The sequence below is a fragment of the Marmota marmota genome, unplaced genomic scaffold, assembly GCF_001458135.2.
Source record: "Marmota marmota marmota unplaced genomic scaffold, marMar, whole genome shotgun sequence".
NCBI classification, from domain to species: Eukaryota; Metazoa; Chordata; class Mammalia; order Rodentia; family Sciuridae; genus Marmota; species Marmota marmota.
In genome coordinates this window covers 30222435-30235408 of record NW_025999982.1, presented here as the reverse complement: position 1 = coordinate 30235408, position 12974 = coordinate 30222435, and positions in this window count along the sequence as shown.

The window sequence follows — 12974 nt, the reverse complement described above, 5'->3', positions numbered from 1 at the left end:
GATGGATATTGGAGAGAAATCTTTGAGTTGTGACAAGAGCTTTCCTAGAGAATTTGAAAACTTGTCTCTAATTTGGAGATTCCATATGCATTAGCTTAGTTGGGGGGGGAGGGATAAATCATACATTACTGAAGGAGGCCATTGTTTGTGAAGACATTCTGCTCACTACAAAAACATGACAAATAAACAACAACAAAAAGATATATAAATTTTCTTGAAGATGTCTAGCACCTGTTATTGTTTCCAAGACAGAATATAATTTCATGATTAAATAAACTTTAGGTCAGGTTGGATAAATTTAAGTCTCTGATCTAAGGCATATTAGATGTGTGAGCTCAAACAATTTTTTCAGTATCTTTGTTCTGTAGGTGGCTGCTTCATTTATACAGGTGGGAATACTAATATTTACATAATGAAATTATGATGAATATTAAATAATTTAATACATGTGAAGTGTAATGCCTTGAACAGTAAGCATCCAATGAAAGTTCATGTAAAAGAAAATTCTGACTTTTTCTGTCCTCTTGCTGCTGTGGCATCTTGGTATTAATAAAAAGTTTGTCATTTTACAGGGAAAGTTGGCTTGAGTAAGAATGAGTATTTGGGAAGTGGATACAGAGAAATGGGTTCTTATTTTCAAATCCAAAATTAGTACTGAACAATTCAGCCTATTGCTATCGAGAGGTACAAGTTAGATGAAGCTCACAGGGCAAACAGATTCACTGAATTTAAAGACCCAATTGGATGCAGAAGAATGTCAGTGGCTCAGGAAGCACAATTTGTAGAGAAATGAGAAATTCTTAAGGAGTTGAAGCATGACAGAATGTGCTGAAGGAACAATGAAAAGTAGACCTTTTTTTTTTCCTTTTTTAAAGATAGACTCTTAAAAAGAACAGTATCATGAATAATAAATTTTATAGGTCATGCTCAGTATTTTTTAACCACTCCTGAGTATTACCTCCTTTTTTTTTTTCAGATTTGAATGTCTTTATTGGAACTGGTTAGTCTTTTAGAATACCTTAGGCTAGAAAAAGGAAGAGCTATGTTAATTGGTTATTTTGAGGGGAGATCAAGAAAAATGAATAAGCAAGCCATTATTTATAATTAATTTTAACCTGACTTCAATTTCCACATTATGTGGCTCTTTTTGCTATAAGTTAAATAGTACCCTCTATTTTTGGAAGAAAGTAGTAAATAGACCCTCTTTAGTTCAGCAGGAAGATGTTCCCATTGAGTCATCATGCTTTTCCAGCTAGAAAATTTCAAGATTATGGGCAAACTGAGCTTCTTGAGTACAGCAATCTTAGGGAAAAATGAAGTTTCTTGCACATTTATTGTGTTTATTATCAGCGGTGGCACAGATTGGTGAGTCTGGATTATTTACCAGTCTGTGAATTTCGTAGGTGCTATCATTCAAGGGGCAGAGCAAGACCCTTTAACCCTGTTATCTGTTGACATGCAAGCCTACTTGCCAAGTTTACATGACTCCTCTGACTCTATCCTTATCATTAACCAATATAACCACCTCTCCCTCTCACGTCATTGTTTGACATTTACAGCACACAGCGCTGTGGAAGAAGGATGGGATTTGTAGCTCTAAAGGCCTCAGCTGGAACTCTGACACTTGCGTGCTCTGTGAAGTCGAGCAATTAACCTCTCAGAATCTTAGTTTCTTCATCTCGAAAATATGAATGATATTTATCTTGTGAAGTTATTGAGAGGATCAAATAAGATTATGTTTTAAAGTGTTTGGTAAAAAACAATCATTCAAAAATTGATAGCTGCTATTTGTAGCATAGATTTAGTCTTCAGTTTCTATACTCTAGGCAGGGATTGCCTGTACCTAGGAAAAGAAAGCAGGGGAAATAGGGTGAAGGAAGGAGCAATGTGAAAATGAATGACAAAGCCAGGCAGACCCCTGACAATGGGATTCCAGAGGGGAATTGGAACTCTGGGAATATATCCTTAAGATTTAGTCATCCAACAAATAATTATTAAGCTTGTAACTTACAAAAGATAAATGAAGTACTTTAAAATAGTAGTAGCATCAATGTATCATCGTCACGGTGAAATGAAAGGGTATGACCAATGAAGATCCTCCAGGCAGTAAGTTGGAAATATTATAAATGAGGATTACAATACAACTGGTTTGAAATAGACACGATGAAAAAATGTAGTTATTGGCATTGTCGGGGTTAGTAACTTGCTTAAAGGGACAAGTATTAAATTATTTAAGTTTTGTGGGTTAAAAACCAAAATTGAAGCTGGGTGCAGTGGCACACGCCTATAATCTCAGTGGTTCAGGGGGCTGAGACAGGAGGATCAAGAGTTCAAAGCCAGCCTCAGCAACTTTGAGGCCCTAAGCAACTCAGGGAGAATCTGTCTCTAAAGAAAATATTAAAAATGGGCTGGTATTGTGGTTCAGTATTTAAGCGCCCCTGGGTTCAATCCCTAGTACCAAAACAAAAAAAGAAAACAAAAAAGGACCAAAATTGAAAATGTAATGTGATACTTATGTAATCATTTTAAATGCAACCATTTAAAGCTCTAAACTGTATCTTTAGTTCATGGGCTCTACAAAACCAAGTTGCATGTTGGATTTGCCCAAGGGCTGTGATTTTCCTACCCCTTGACATAAAATGTGATTATTCTTGTGTTACATCTGTGGGAGGATGGAGGACAAGAAGACTCAAAGAAGAGAAATTAAGGACCTGAGATAACAGGGGCGTTCAGGCAGAGGGAAATCACCTTTTCCTAGCAGAAATTTAAGGAAGAAGAGTGGGACCAATGACATCATGTCAAGGAGATTTTATTGGTAACACTGCCAGTTTTCTGAACCTGGTGGTAGCTAAAGAAGATGGCAAACACAAAGTTACATAAGAGACCTTGAATGTGTGCTTACATAAGGAAGGCTTTGAATTAAAGACTAAAGGAAAAGAGATGGAGCCTGGAATCATACAACAGATTCTTATAGGAAATAAGTTGGTTTTGTGTGAAGACCCAAAGCTGATGTTGCCTTCCTGGTAGGCTATGATATGTTCCTTGAGATATGATATAAAGGAGTCCAACTTCATTAAAAATATAAGGGATTTGATGGACTGAAAAGGATTAAATGCAAATCACCTATATTCCTGTGTCCACAACTTCCTTTGACAGTTTTTCCTTCAAGTAAAAATGCTGCAAATTAATAGCATAATGTTATTTTGTGCTTTTATTTTCAAATAGTTTTCATTGGGTGACAAAAAAAAAAAATGTAACAGGAAGCCAGGCACATTGGCACACACCTGGAATCTCAGTGGCTTGGGAGGCTGAGACAGGAGGATTGAGAGTTCAAAGCTAGACTCAACAATGGTGAGATGCTAAACAACTCAGTGAGACCCTGTCTCTAAATAAAATATAGAATAGAATGGGGATGTGGATCAATGGTTGAGTGTATCTTGAGTTCAATCCATGGTACCAAAAGAAAAAAAAATAAAAGAAAAAATATAATTAGACATACGTACTATTTCTGGGCTTCTCTCTCAGAATATTCTTACTTTCGTGTTGTGGCAGAGACAAGCCCTTGCCAATGGCAAGAAACTTCCTTGGGATTACCTATTCTACAAAACTAATTTCTACCATTTTTTTTTATTCATGGGTGTGTATTGTTCCCCCACGGTTCTTTTCCAGCCATGGCCCCAAGTGGGATCTGAGTGTTGTGCAGGAAACTGTGGAAGCTGGTTCAGCCTGTGGCACCATGGAGAGCAGAGTGCATCCAACTTAGCATGTATATGATACTTTTTTTTTTTCCTGTGCTGATTGGCCTCTCATTCTCTGGGTATAACATGCAAGGCCTCCATTGACCTCACCTGCCCTTGTAGCATCTTGCATTCAATTCGTGCCACACTGTAAATCCTTGGGACTTTATAGATATTTTTTTTTTCTACCATATCAACTGCTAAAAAGGTTATGCTTATTCTTCTTGCCTGGGATGTGACTCTTATCTAGGAATTCCTTTTTTCCAGTGAGCAAATACTGTTGGGACAACTGCTTCCTTCTTTCTTGGAAGAAATGTCATGTTCTTATTAGTGATGCAAATCTCAATGTCCGTCCGGGAGACCTAAATTGGAAGACAGGAGTAATGTTCAGATGACAGTAAATTTTCACGACATAATGGGTTTGGGGAAATATGAACTATCATGTTTGACATGAAAATTAACCAAAGAATTAAAGAAACAAGAGGCATAATTGAAAATATTTTCAAATAAAACTTTTCTTTTTGTCTCATTGAAGCATATGTGTACATATTTGTACCCTTAAGATACATTAACTAATTACAAAATCAAGAATGTAATTGGAAAACCAACTTGACTTCATAAACACAGTTACTAATAACTGAACAGTATTTGAAAAATACCATTACTGAGGGAAATTTCTAAATTTTAACTTTAAATTAAATATTGGGTCATATCATAAAACTAGGCAGACTAAAAGGAATTTGTTAATCCTTACAGGAATTTGGAATGACAAAATAATTAATTTTAGCCTCTGTTTTCTTATGACCTTTTCTAAAAGTAAAAAAAAGGGGGGGTTACAGTAGAGCTTAACATTAACTTGAAGAAATGTCTAGGTAGAAGTATACTGACCTTTCTTAAGATATAGTCTCCCTCACTTTATTCAAATATGGGGTTTACAACAATGTCATTTTCTGTCTTAGTTGCTTGTTTTAGGGGAACTGTCTGAGCTTCAATTCTCCACATAAATTTGGTTTGGAAAAATAGGGAATCATTTCATATCTCCTTCTATGTTTTGGTCTTAATACATGTTGATTTAGAATACAACAATGAATGATGAATAAGTGATGAATTTGTGGGTTTAATTTATTGTCTTTAAAAAAATATTGATGGGCAAGTCCAGAATAGTGTGTTGGTCTCTCATAGGAGACATTTATTTTAAAAGAATTGCTTATTAAAAGGTTGATTTTACCCTGTGGTCAATCGATGCTTCATGTACTTTTCTCACATACAGAGTCCAAGAGGATAAGCAGTATAAAAGGTTACTTATTAGTAGCCTATTGTAAAAGTAATAAACTTGTCTCATGTTAAAGAATGAGCTCAACACAGGCATTTAAAAACCTACAGAAGAAAGAGAAGACCTATGGTTTAATCAAAGTTAGCTCTTTCCTAGCAAATTTGACCAGAAAAACCAAACCAGGTATCCCTAGAAATATATAATGTGGCATAATCAAAATATATCCATGATGCAATCATATATATGTATACATATGTGCATATATATGTCTGTGTATATGTACATATATATGTATATATACACACACATATACAGTATCAAAAGATTCATCAGTTAGCGCCAGTGGATCATAGGCAATTAAAAACCATTGTCACTGAAAGTATGCATTTTCTTCCAGAGAACATAGTTGTCATTGATTTAACCAAAACTCCTTTTAACTTTGTTCAAAATGGGGGAAAAATGGACTATAGGGTTTTAATTATTCATGCTTAAGGGGAAAAGTAGTGTTATTGAATGTGCAGGGAGAATAATTAGGAATTCAATATTACTTTACAATATTAAAAATCAACTTTACATTTCAAGCTAGAGATTACTATATTTGAAGACCTTATTAAACCAGGCTCTGTCTAACATCCAGTTAGCTCAACCATAGTAAGATAGGACAGTGTATTTGCTCCTTGAGATACCAGGCAGAGCAGGAAGTTTATAATGCATTTGCATATTGATGGTAGTGCTTACAAAGCTGGAAGCAAAAAAAAAAAAACTGGCAACTAGAGAAGGGTCTCAACTAAAGGATTTTGCTCCAGTATCTACTAATTCATTCATTCAGTTATTGTCATTTATTAGGAATCCAAATAAGCTCCTCCATATAAGCAATGAACTATAGTTACACTCCTGGGAAAGCCTATGAAATGCAACTGTAGTATAATATAGTGAAGGTAGTGAGGTGCTTGACAGATTGAGGACACTTCTTTCCTGGACACTTGTTGAGGTTTAGACAGTGGTAATTTTCACATCCTAACTGATCAAGGGTCTTTCAGACCTGAAGGTGTTGCCCATACTTTAATTCAATTGTTACCATCCATGGACAGCTATAGAATATACAAAAAGTAATTTAGTCTTTTTTTTTTTTTTTTTGTGGGGCAGGGGGTGTTGGTGGTGGGAGGAGGAGTATCAGAGATTAAACTCAGGGGCACTCAACTACTGAGCACCATCTCCAGCCCTGTTTTGTATTTTATTAAGTAACAGCATCTCACTGAGTTGCTTAGTGCCTCACTGTGGCTGAGGCTGGCTTTGAACTCAGGATCCTCCTATCTCAGCCTTTGGAGCCACTGGGAATACAGGTGTGTGCCACTGTTCCCTGTCTAAAATAATTTATTCTTAATCTGGGGTATATCTGCATTTGATTAATTAGAACAATGTAGCAAACATATTTGCATAATTCTGGGCACAATGTGAGTTTATTTGGCTTGAAAAGATCTAATCTGTCTTACTGTATAGCCAAGTTCTCAACTGCTTTTATGCTTATACGTAAATTTAGTAGATGGAATTAACAGTTTTGCCTGAAGTGTTTAGTCATTTAGATATTTATAATTAAAGAGTAGTCACCTAGTAGTTTGAGGAAAGTACCTTTTACTCCTATCTATCCCAGAGTATTCAGTACTGCAGAAATTTGAGCTCATTTATTTTTGACTTTTAATTTTCCCAGTGAAAAATAAATCAAGTTAATTCTGACACCATGTGAATTTGAGTTTATTCAGTTTTAAGAGACAGTCCAGAAATCTTTCTCATCTCTTATTTATAGTACCCATTCTGCAAGCTGTTCTCATTCCCATGTTCTTTACCAGCCATTAAAGACTCTGTTTCTAAGTGTTCTTTCCAAAATCTCTATTTCTACTAAATTATTAAACAATTCCCATAGAAACTTGTTTTCCCTTAAGTTAGGAGAGCCAACTATTAGGCATGGAGAGCCAGTATTAGGCATGGTAAAGCACAGAATTCTTTGTCCTTCTTTGCCAAATTGCTTATTAATATGTTTCGCTTAGTATAATATTGAAATTCACCCAAAACTGTGATATTTAGAAGGAGCTTTTTCCTGGGCCAAAATTGTAAAATGACAATTTTCTATTGTTTATAAGCTATGTTTATTAACTTAACAAAAGTTTAAAATAATCCGCCATATAAGCACTTATGTGTTTCTAAGCCATTAACAGGTTATATTTCTCTTGTTATTAAATATAACTTATGACATAGAGATAGATTGTTAAAATAAATATTAACATATATTTAAGGATTTTCTAAATTAAGTGAGGAAAATATGTTTAAATGACACATTAAATTTTATCTACTTTGCTTTGAAATTTCATTTTCACTTTCTATATTTAATGTAAGTATAAATTAATTTCTAACAATTCCTGTAAATTGTAGAATTTTCAATATGACCTAAGAATAATTAAAAACAGTATATTTGGTCCCAGAAGAAGTTAAATACATATATTTGGATGATACATTAACAATAATGAGCAAATAAAACATAATTAAAAAAATAAAGTAACTGGGTTGAGGATATTTGAGGATATAGCTTAGTTGGTCGAGTGTTTGTCTTCTATGTGCAAGTCTCTGGGTTCAATTCCCAGCACTACACACACACAAAAGAAAAAATTTAAAAATAAATAAATGAATAATGTAACTTAAGGTAATCATTGTAATTAAATGTTTCCTTCAAGCTAATATGAAAAGAAACTAAATCCTAGAATTTTTAACACACACACACACACACACTCACACACACATAAATGTCTGTTATAATCTGGAAAATTCCATTTTATTCCCAATGAAGAGTTTCTTATTAAGGCATACATACACATATAAATTTAGAAAATCAAAGTTTAAAGGATTGTTATAATCATTAATATTCATATAATTCTAGAGCTGGAAGGGGCTTTATTAGTTATCTATTGCTGTGTAACAAATTACCCCTAAAATTTATGGATTTTAAACAAAAATATCAACTTACAATTTCCCTATGTCTGCAATCCACCTATGACTTTTGTCAGACTTTTTGGAGGCTGCAGTGAAGGCATTAGCTATGGCTGCAATTTTCTCACAACTTTCCTGAGAAAGATCAGCTTCTCACTTCACGAGTGGGGTTGTCAGGACTGAGTTCCTCATGGCCTATTGGATGGAGGGCTTCAATCCTCAGAGGCTTCCCTTGGTTTCTTTCTGCGTGGACCCATGTCTAGGACAGCTCATAATATCACAGCTGACTTCATCAGAATGAGCAACTTTGAGAATATGAGAAAAAAAAACAAGTCCCATATTTGTGTATCCTGATTTCAGACACAGTGTCCTTTAACTTCTGTCTTATTCTACTAGTTGTAATAAAGCTACAAGTTCCAGTGTGTGTTCAAGTGCATGAGATTACACAAAACCTCAACACCAGGAGGCAAGGATCTTTGAGGGCCAACCCAGAAAGTGCTTACAACAGGGGATTTAGAAATAGGCTAACATAAATCCTATATTAGAAGAGAGAAATGGACACAAAAAAGTCAATTTTACCTGACACCTATGGTTATAAAAGACCATCAGTAGTGATGGTATTGAGTTCTGTGTATACTTGCACTGATTGCTGAGTGCTTATACATATTATTTCTTTTAGTTTTCTCTGACTTCATTCCCACAAATTATATTTTAATTTTGCTTAAAAATATTGAAACAGAGAAATTTAATAATCTAATAGTCTTTTAGTGGCAGTATCAGAACTTAATTCCTGGTCTCCTGAAGCCAGATTCTATACTAATAGGAACAAACTAAAACTGTCATATAAACTACTTCTTAAGTTTCTCCAGAACTGTTGTCAAGGACATTGCCATATTCTGCACACATAATTTCTCCAACAAATCTCCATATAAAAAAATGTAGTCCTGTATGCAGCTCATTAAAATAATTTTCAAGTCCCCAAAATGAATGTACATGTTTTATTTTATAATTGTAAGATAGATATTACATTTTCCTAACTTGGAATGATTTGCATAACAAAGAATGCATTCCTTAAGAGAATACATAGTTTTATAAGACAATATTGCCATGTATCAAGAACCTTTTGATGGTGTTATACTGAAAGCAATAGAAAAGGTCCAAATTTTAGTTGAGTGTACTGATATGTTTTGATAAAGTATTATTCAGTAATTTTAAAGGACATTGCAAAAAAGTGGTTAGAAAATTCCCACAGATTAACTGAAAACAAAATACAAAAAAAAAAAAAAAAACTTCATTCAACCCTTGAAGTGAAACAAACTCAACTATGCATAGAAAATTGACAGAAAAATAGAGCAATGGAAATAAAATTGACTAGTAGAGGTGGTTTGTGAATCATTTGAGCAAAAGCTATCTTCTATGTCCTTTACTGATATTTATTATTTTAAAAAATAAAAATAAAAGTAATTATGCAACAATTTCTTTAAATATGATATTTTCAGGAAAATTGATGATTCCTTCTTTTTGTTTGCTAAACTGCATCCTTCCTATATTGCTTAAATTCTATTCTTGAGATTTTAAAGATTTTGACTTAGTTGTCCTCCACTGTTACTAGACAACTACCTTTATCAGGAGATATTCCATCTAATGTTTCTCATAATATGTGCTTAGCACAAAGAAATATTTCTTGAAACAGTGAAAATTTATGAGTCTAAATAGTTAGCATTTTCAGATATCTTTCTTTACATAATATTGACATTCTATTTTATTAATATTGTTTATATCTAATATAACAACTCAAATCATTTTGGGGCAAAAGAGTGGATCAAATAAATTTAAATTTTAATGGAAATTTTTGAGGAATAAAGTCTTAAACCTATGGTTTCCAACTCTGGATAATTATACTCATTTCAATACTTCTCTTAAGTAGTTTTGGGGGTGATAGTCTTTGCAAAAAAATTATGTCTTATTCATCAATTGCTTTCATCACCACAGTTTCAGTACAATTCCTGGTACAAAATAAGTACTTAAAATGTAGCGAGAATGCTTGTTGGAATAAATAAATGCTCAAAGAAGAGCGAAATCTAATTCACATATTTAAAAAATAACATTAAGTACTCGTACTTTTATATATGTAAGAAAATATAAAATGTAAACAAAAAATGCTTCATTGTTGTATATAAATAGGTCCTATTGGAACAAAATTAAAAAATGCTAATTAAACCTTGCTAGAAAATTCTAGCAATAAAAGAAAGGGTCTTCCTTTACCACATTTCTATCTCCAAAGATAACTGTTGTTCATTATTTTTTGAGATTTCTAATGGAAAAAAAATCTAGGTTCTCAAATACAATAATTAGCTATATTCTTTTACGTAGTTTAATATCATTTAAATCCAACACAGTCTTTCAGAATTTGAAAGGGGAATTTAAAGGAAATATGAGATAAGACTGAAAGCCCTGTAGCATCTGAAACTGAAAGAAGAAAAATGAATAAAATACAAGGTGTTTCTAAATTACATTCTATAATGTAATTTAGAAATTCTAAATTTCATTTCCTCTAGACTGATTATTTTAAGGACCTCCATTTTCATCAAAATCTCTTCTATCTTATAGATGTTTATAATGTCAAAATTAAAAAAGCTTGGTTTTATAGGAAACATTATGCTCTATTCTGTTAAAATGAGCAAAGTAATTTAGAAGATCAGCAAACAGATAGCTACAGTTATTAACATAAAAGAAGAGAATGGTTTGATGCAATGGAATGTGCTTTTGGTTCTGCATTTCCCATAATTAAGAAAGCTCTGAACTTTTTCATGTAAAATTCGTATAGTTGCACTCCATTACCTGAAAGATTGAAGTATCCTGTGGTATTCTGAGTAAAACCCTTGTTGACAGAGATGTGTTACGTGATTGCAGGAAATACTTATCAAAATTTGGTAAAGAGATATTTTAAAGCTGGCTTACTTTTATCTTTAAAGTTAAAAAATGCCATCTTTATAAATTCATTATCAGGTGGTTGACTACATTGGAAGGCCATATAGGTTGCCAGGGTTTATGAAATGAATTTAGAGGAACTAGGTAAGTATGCTGAAATTTGGAAGGTAGACACTATTCCCAGAAGAGAGTTAAAAAATAAAATTAATTTTCAACTCTACAGAAAGCTCTCAGTGTGAAGAGAAAAGAAAAAATAAAACCAAAATTCTCATCAATAAGCCTATCTAAAGAAAAAATGTTAAATGCCAAGAGAAGCCTTATTCTGCTCCCATTTTATAAATACCAAATAAAATTAATGCAACATTTTATACTGCAAATGTTTGAAGAATTTATATTTTTATTTTTTGTTACTTGTGTTCTGCTACAACTCCTTGTGATCTCAACTATCTTATAAAATCAATCTGATTTAAAATTGTATATGTATTAATGAATTATAATTACTCACTAAACTTGTGGTCATTTTGGTGCAAGAAATATTCTCCAACTTTTCAAAAAGGGCGTTGCTTGATTCTATAATTTCACCATAAAAAAAGCATCCTGAAGTAATGTTTGCACAACTAAAATTCTCTTGTTAAAGTCTTGCTAGGAATAAACCAATGCAATCCATAAATGTTAGTAAATATTCATTCCTTTCAGACTTGGTAGAAAGTTATAAATTAGTTCCTTTCTGAAACAGTAGAAAGGGTTAAAATACAAAATTTAGGAAAATGTAAGACTAAATTTTTATCTCTAAAAATCATAAGCAATGAGTGAAGATAGCAGGTATTTACAGGGTTAGCAAAGAAGATATGAATACATTTTGCCCTCTGATTTTAACTTCAAGTAGTATTTAAAATGAATATAGAGAATACATTCCCATGATGAAGAGCCTCAAAGAAGCTACAAAAACCTATCAGTCCCCTTGATAGATACTGCCTAGTATAAGGTCTGACCCAGTTGTAGGCACACAACATCTAGATTTTAATGACAGAGAAAGAACAAATTTTCCAGTATGGCTGTGCCATTGTTAATTAAAATTGAAATATGAACAAGAAGTCCAAGTTAGTATTAAAATGAAGATTAAACAGAAATGTAGAAATTGATAATAGTGTTAGCACAAATAGTGAATTTTCTCTTGGTAGGCAATGAAAGCAAAAGTGTAATCAAAGCTTTGGAATGAGCGTGGATCAAGGATGATTCAAATACTTAATTACATGAAGCAATGGCAGCCAAATGAATTCATTTTCTTAATAGCCATCACCAATCCTCTTGTGCCCTCTTATAAAACTTTCATCATTGAGCATCATATCACCCAGAGCTCATCCTTATTACTGACTGACCTCCCTCAAGCTCATTCCTTGATGTTCTTTGAGGACTGTGGCCTCTGGCTTCCAAATATTTCTCCACCATTAATTCCACTATCATCCTGGACAATTTAAAAATGTGTGGTGAAAAAATATATCCACACTTTAACCTTAGGCCACTGTGACTTTCTGAACTTCAGTGAATTTCTTACCTTTTCCACTCCAGCAATACTAAATTGTTTAATTAACCAGCCACAGTATCAAATTTCTGAAATCTAAACTCCTGCAAAGCCCAGTTTTTTTTCAGCCATGTACTCTGTCCTTCCAAGATTTTCATTTTGTTTTCATGATCTAGATTTGTCCAACCTCAAATAGACCTTTTAACTAGATATGTTCCCACAATCCATGTGGTCTTAGTACAAATTTGTTCTCATCACTTTGAACATAATGGTCATTTATTACAGGTTGTTCTTAGTAGAACAGTTTATTTCTATTTTTCTCACATTCTGATTGGTATTTTCCTTCCTTCATTCTCAACTATGTCCCAGTTTGGATGATAAAGTACACTGTTACCTAACTGTGAAACATAAAATCCTTTTCTTCTTAGTGTCTTAAAGGCTATGACCACATTTTTGATCTATTATAAATGATTTGAATTGCTACAGTCTCATGACTTAGTTACTACTTCACCTGGTCACTGAGTGTGCCTTG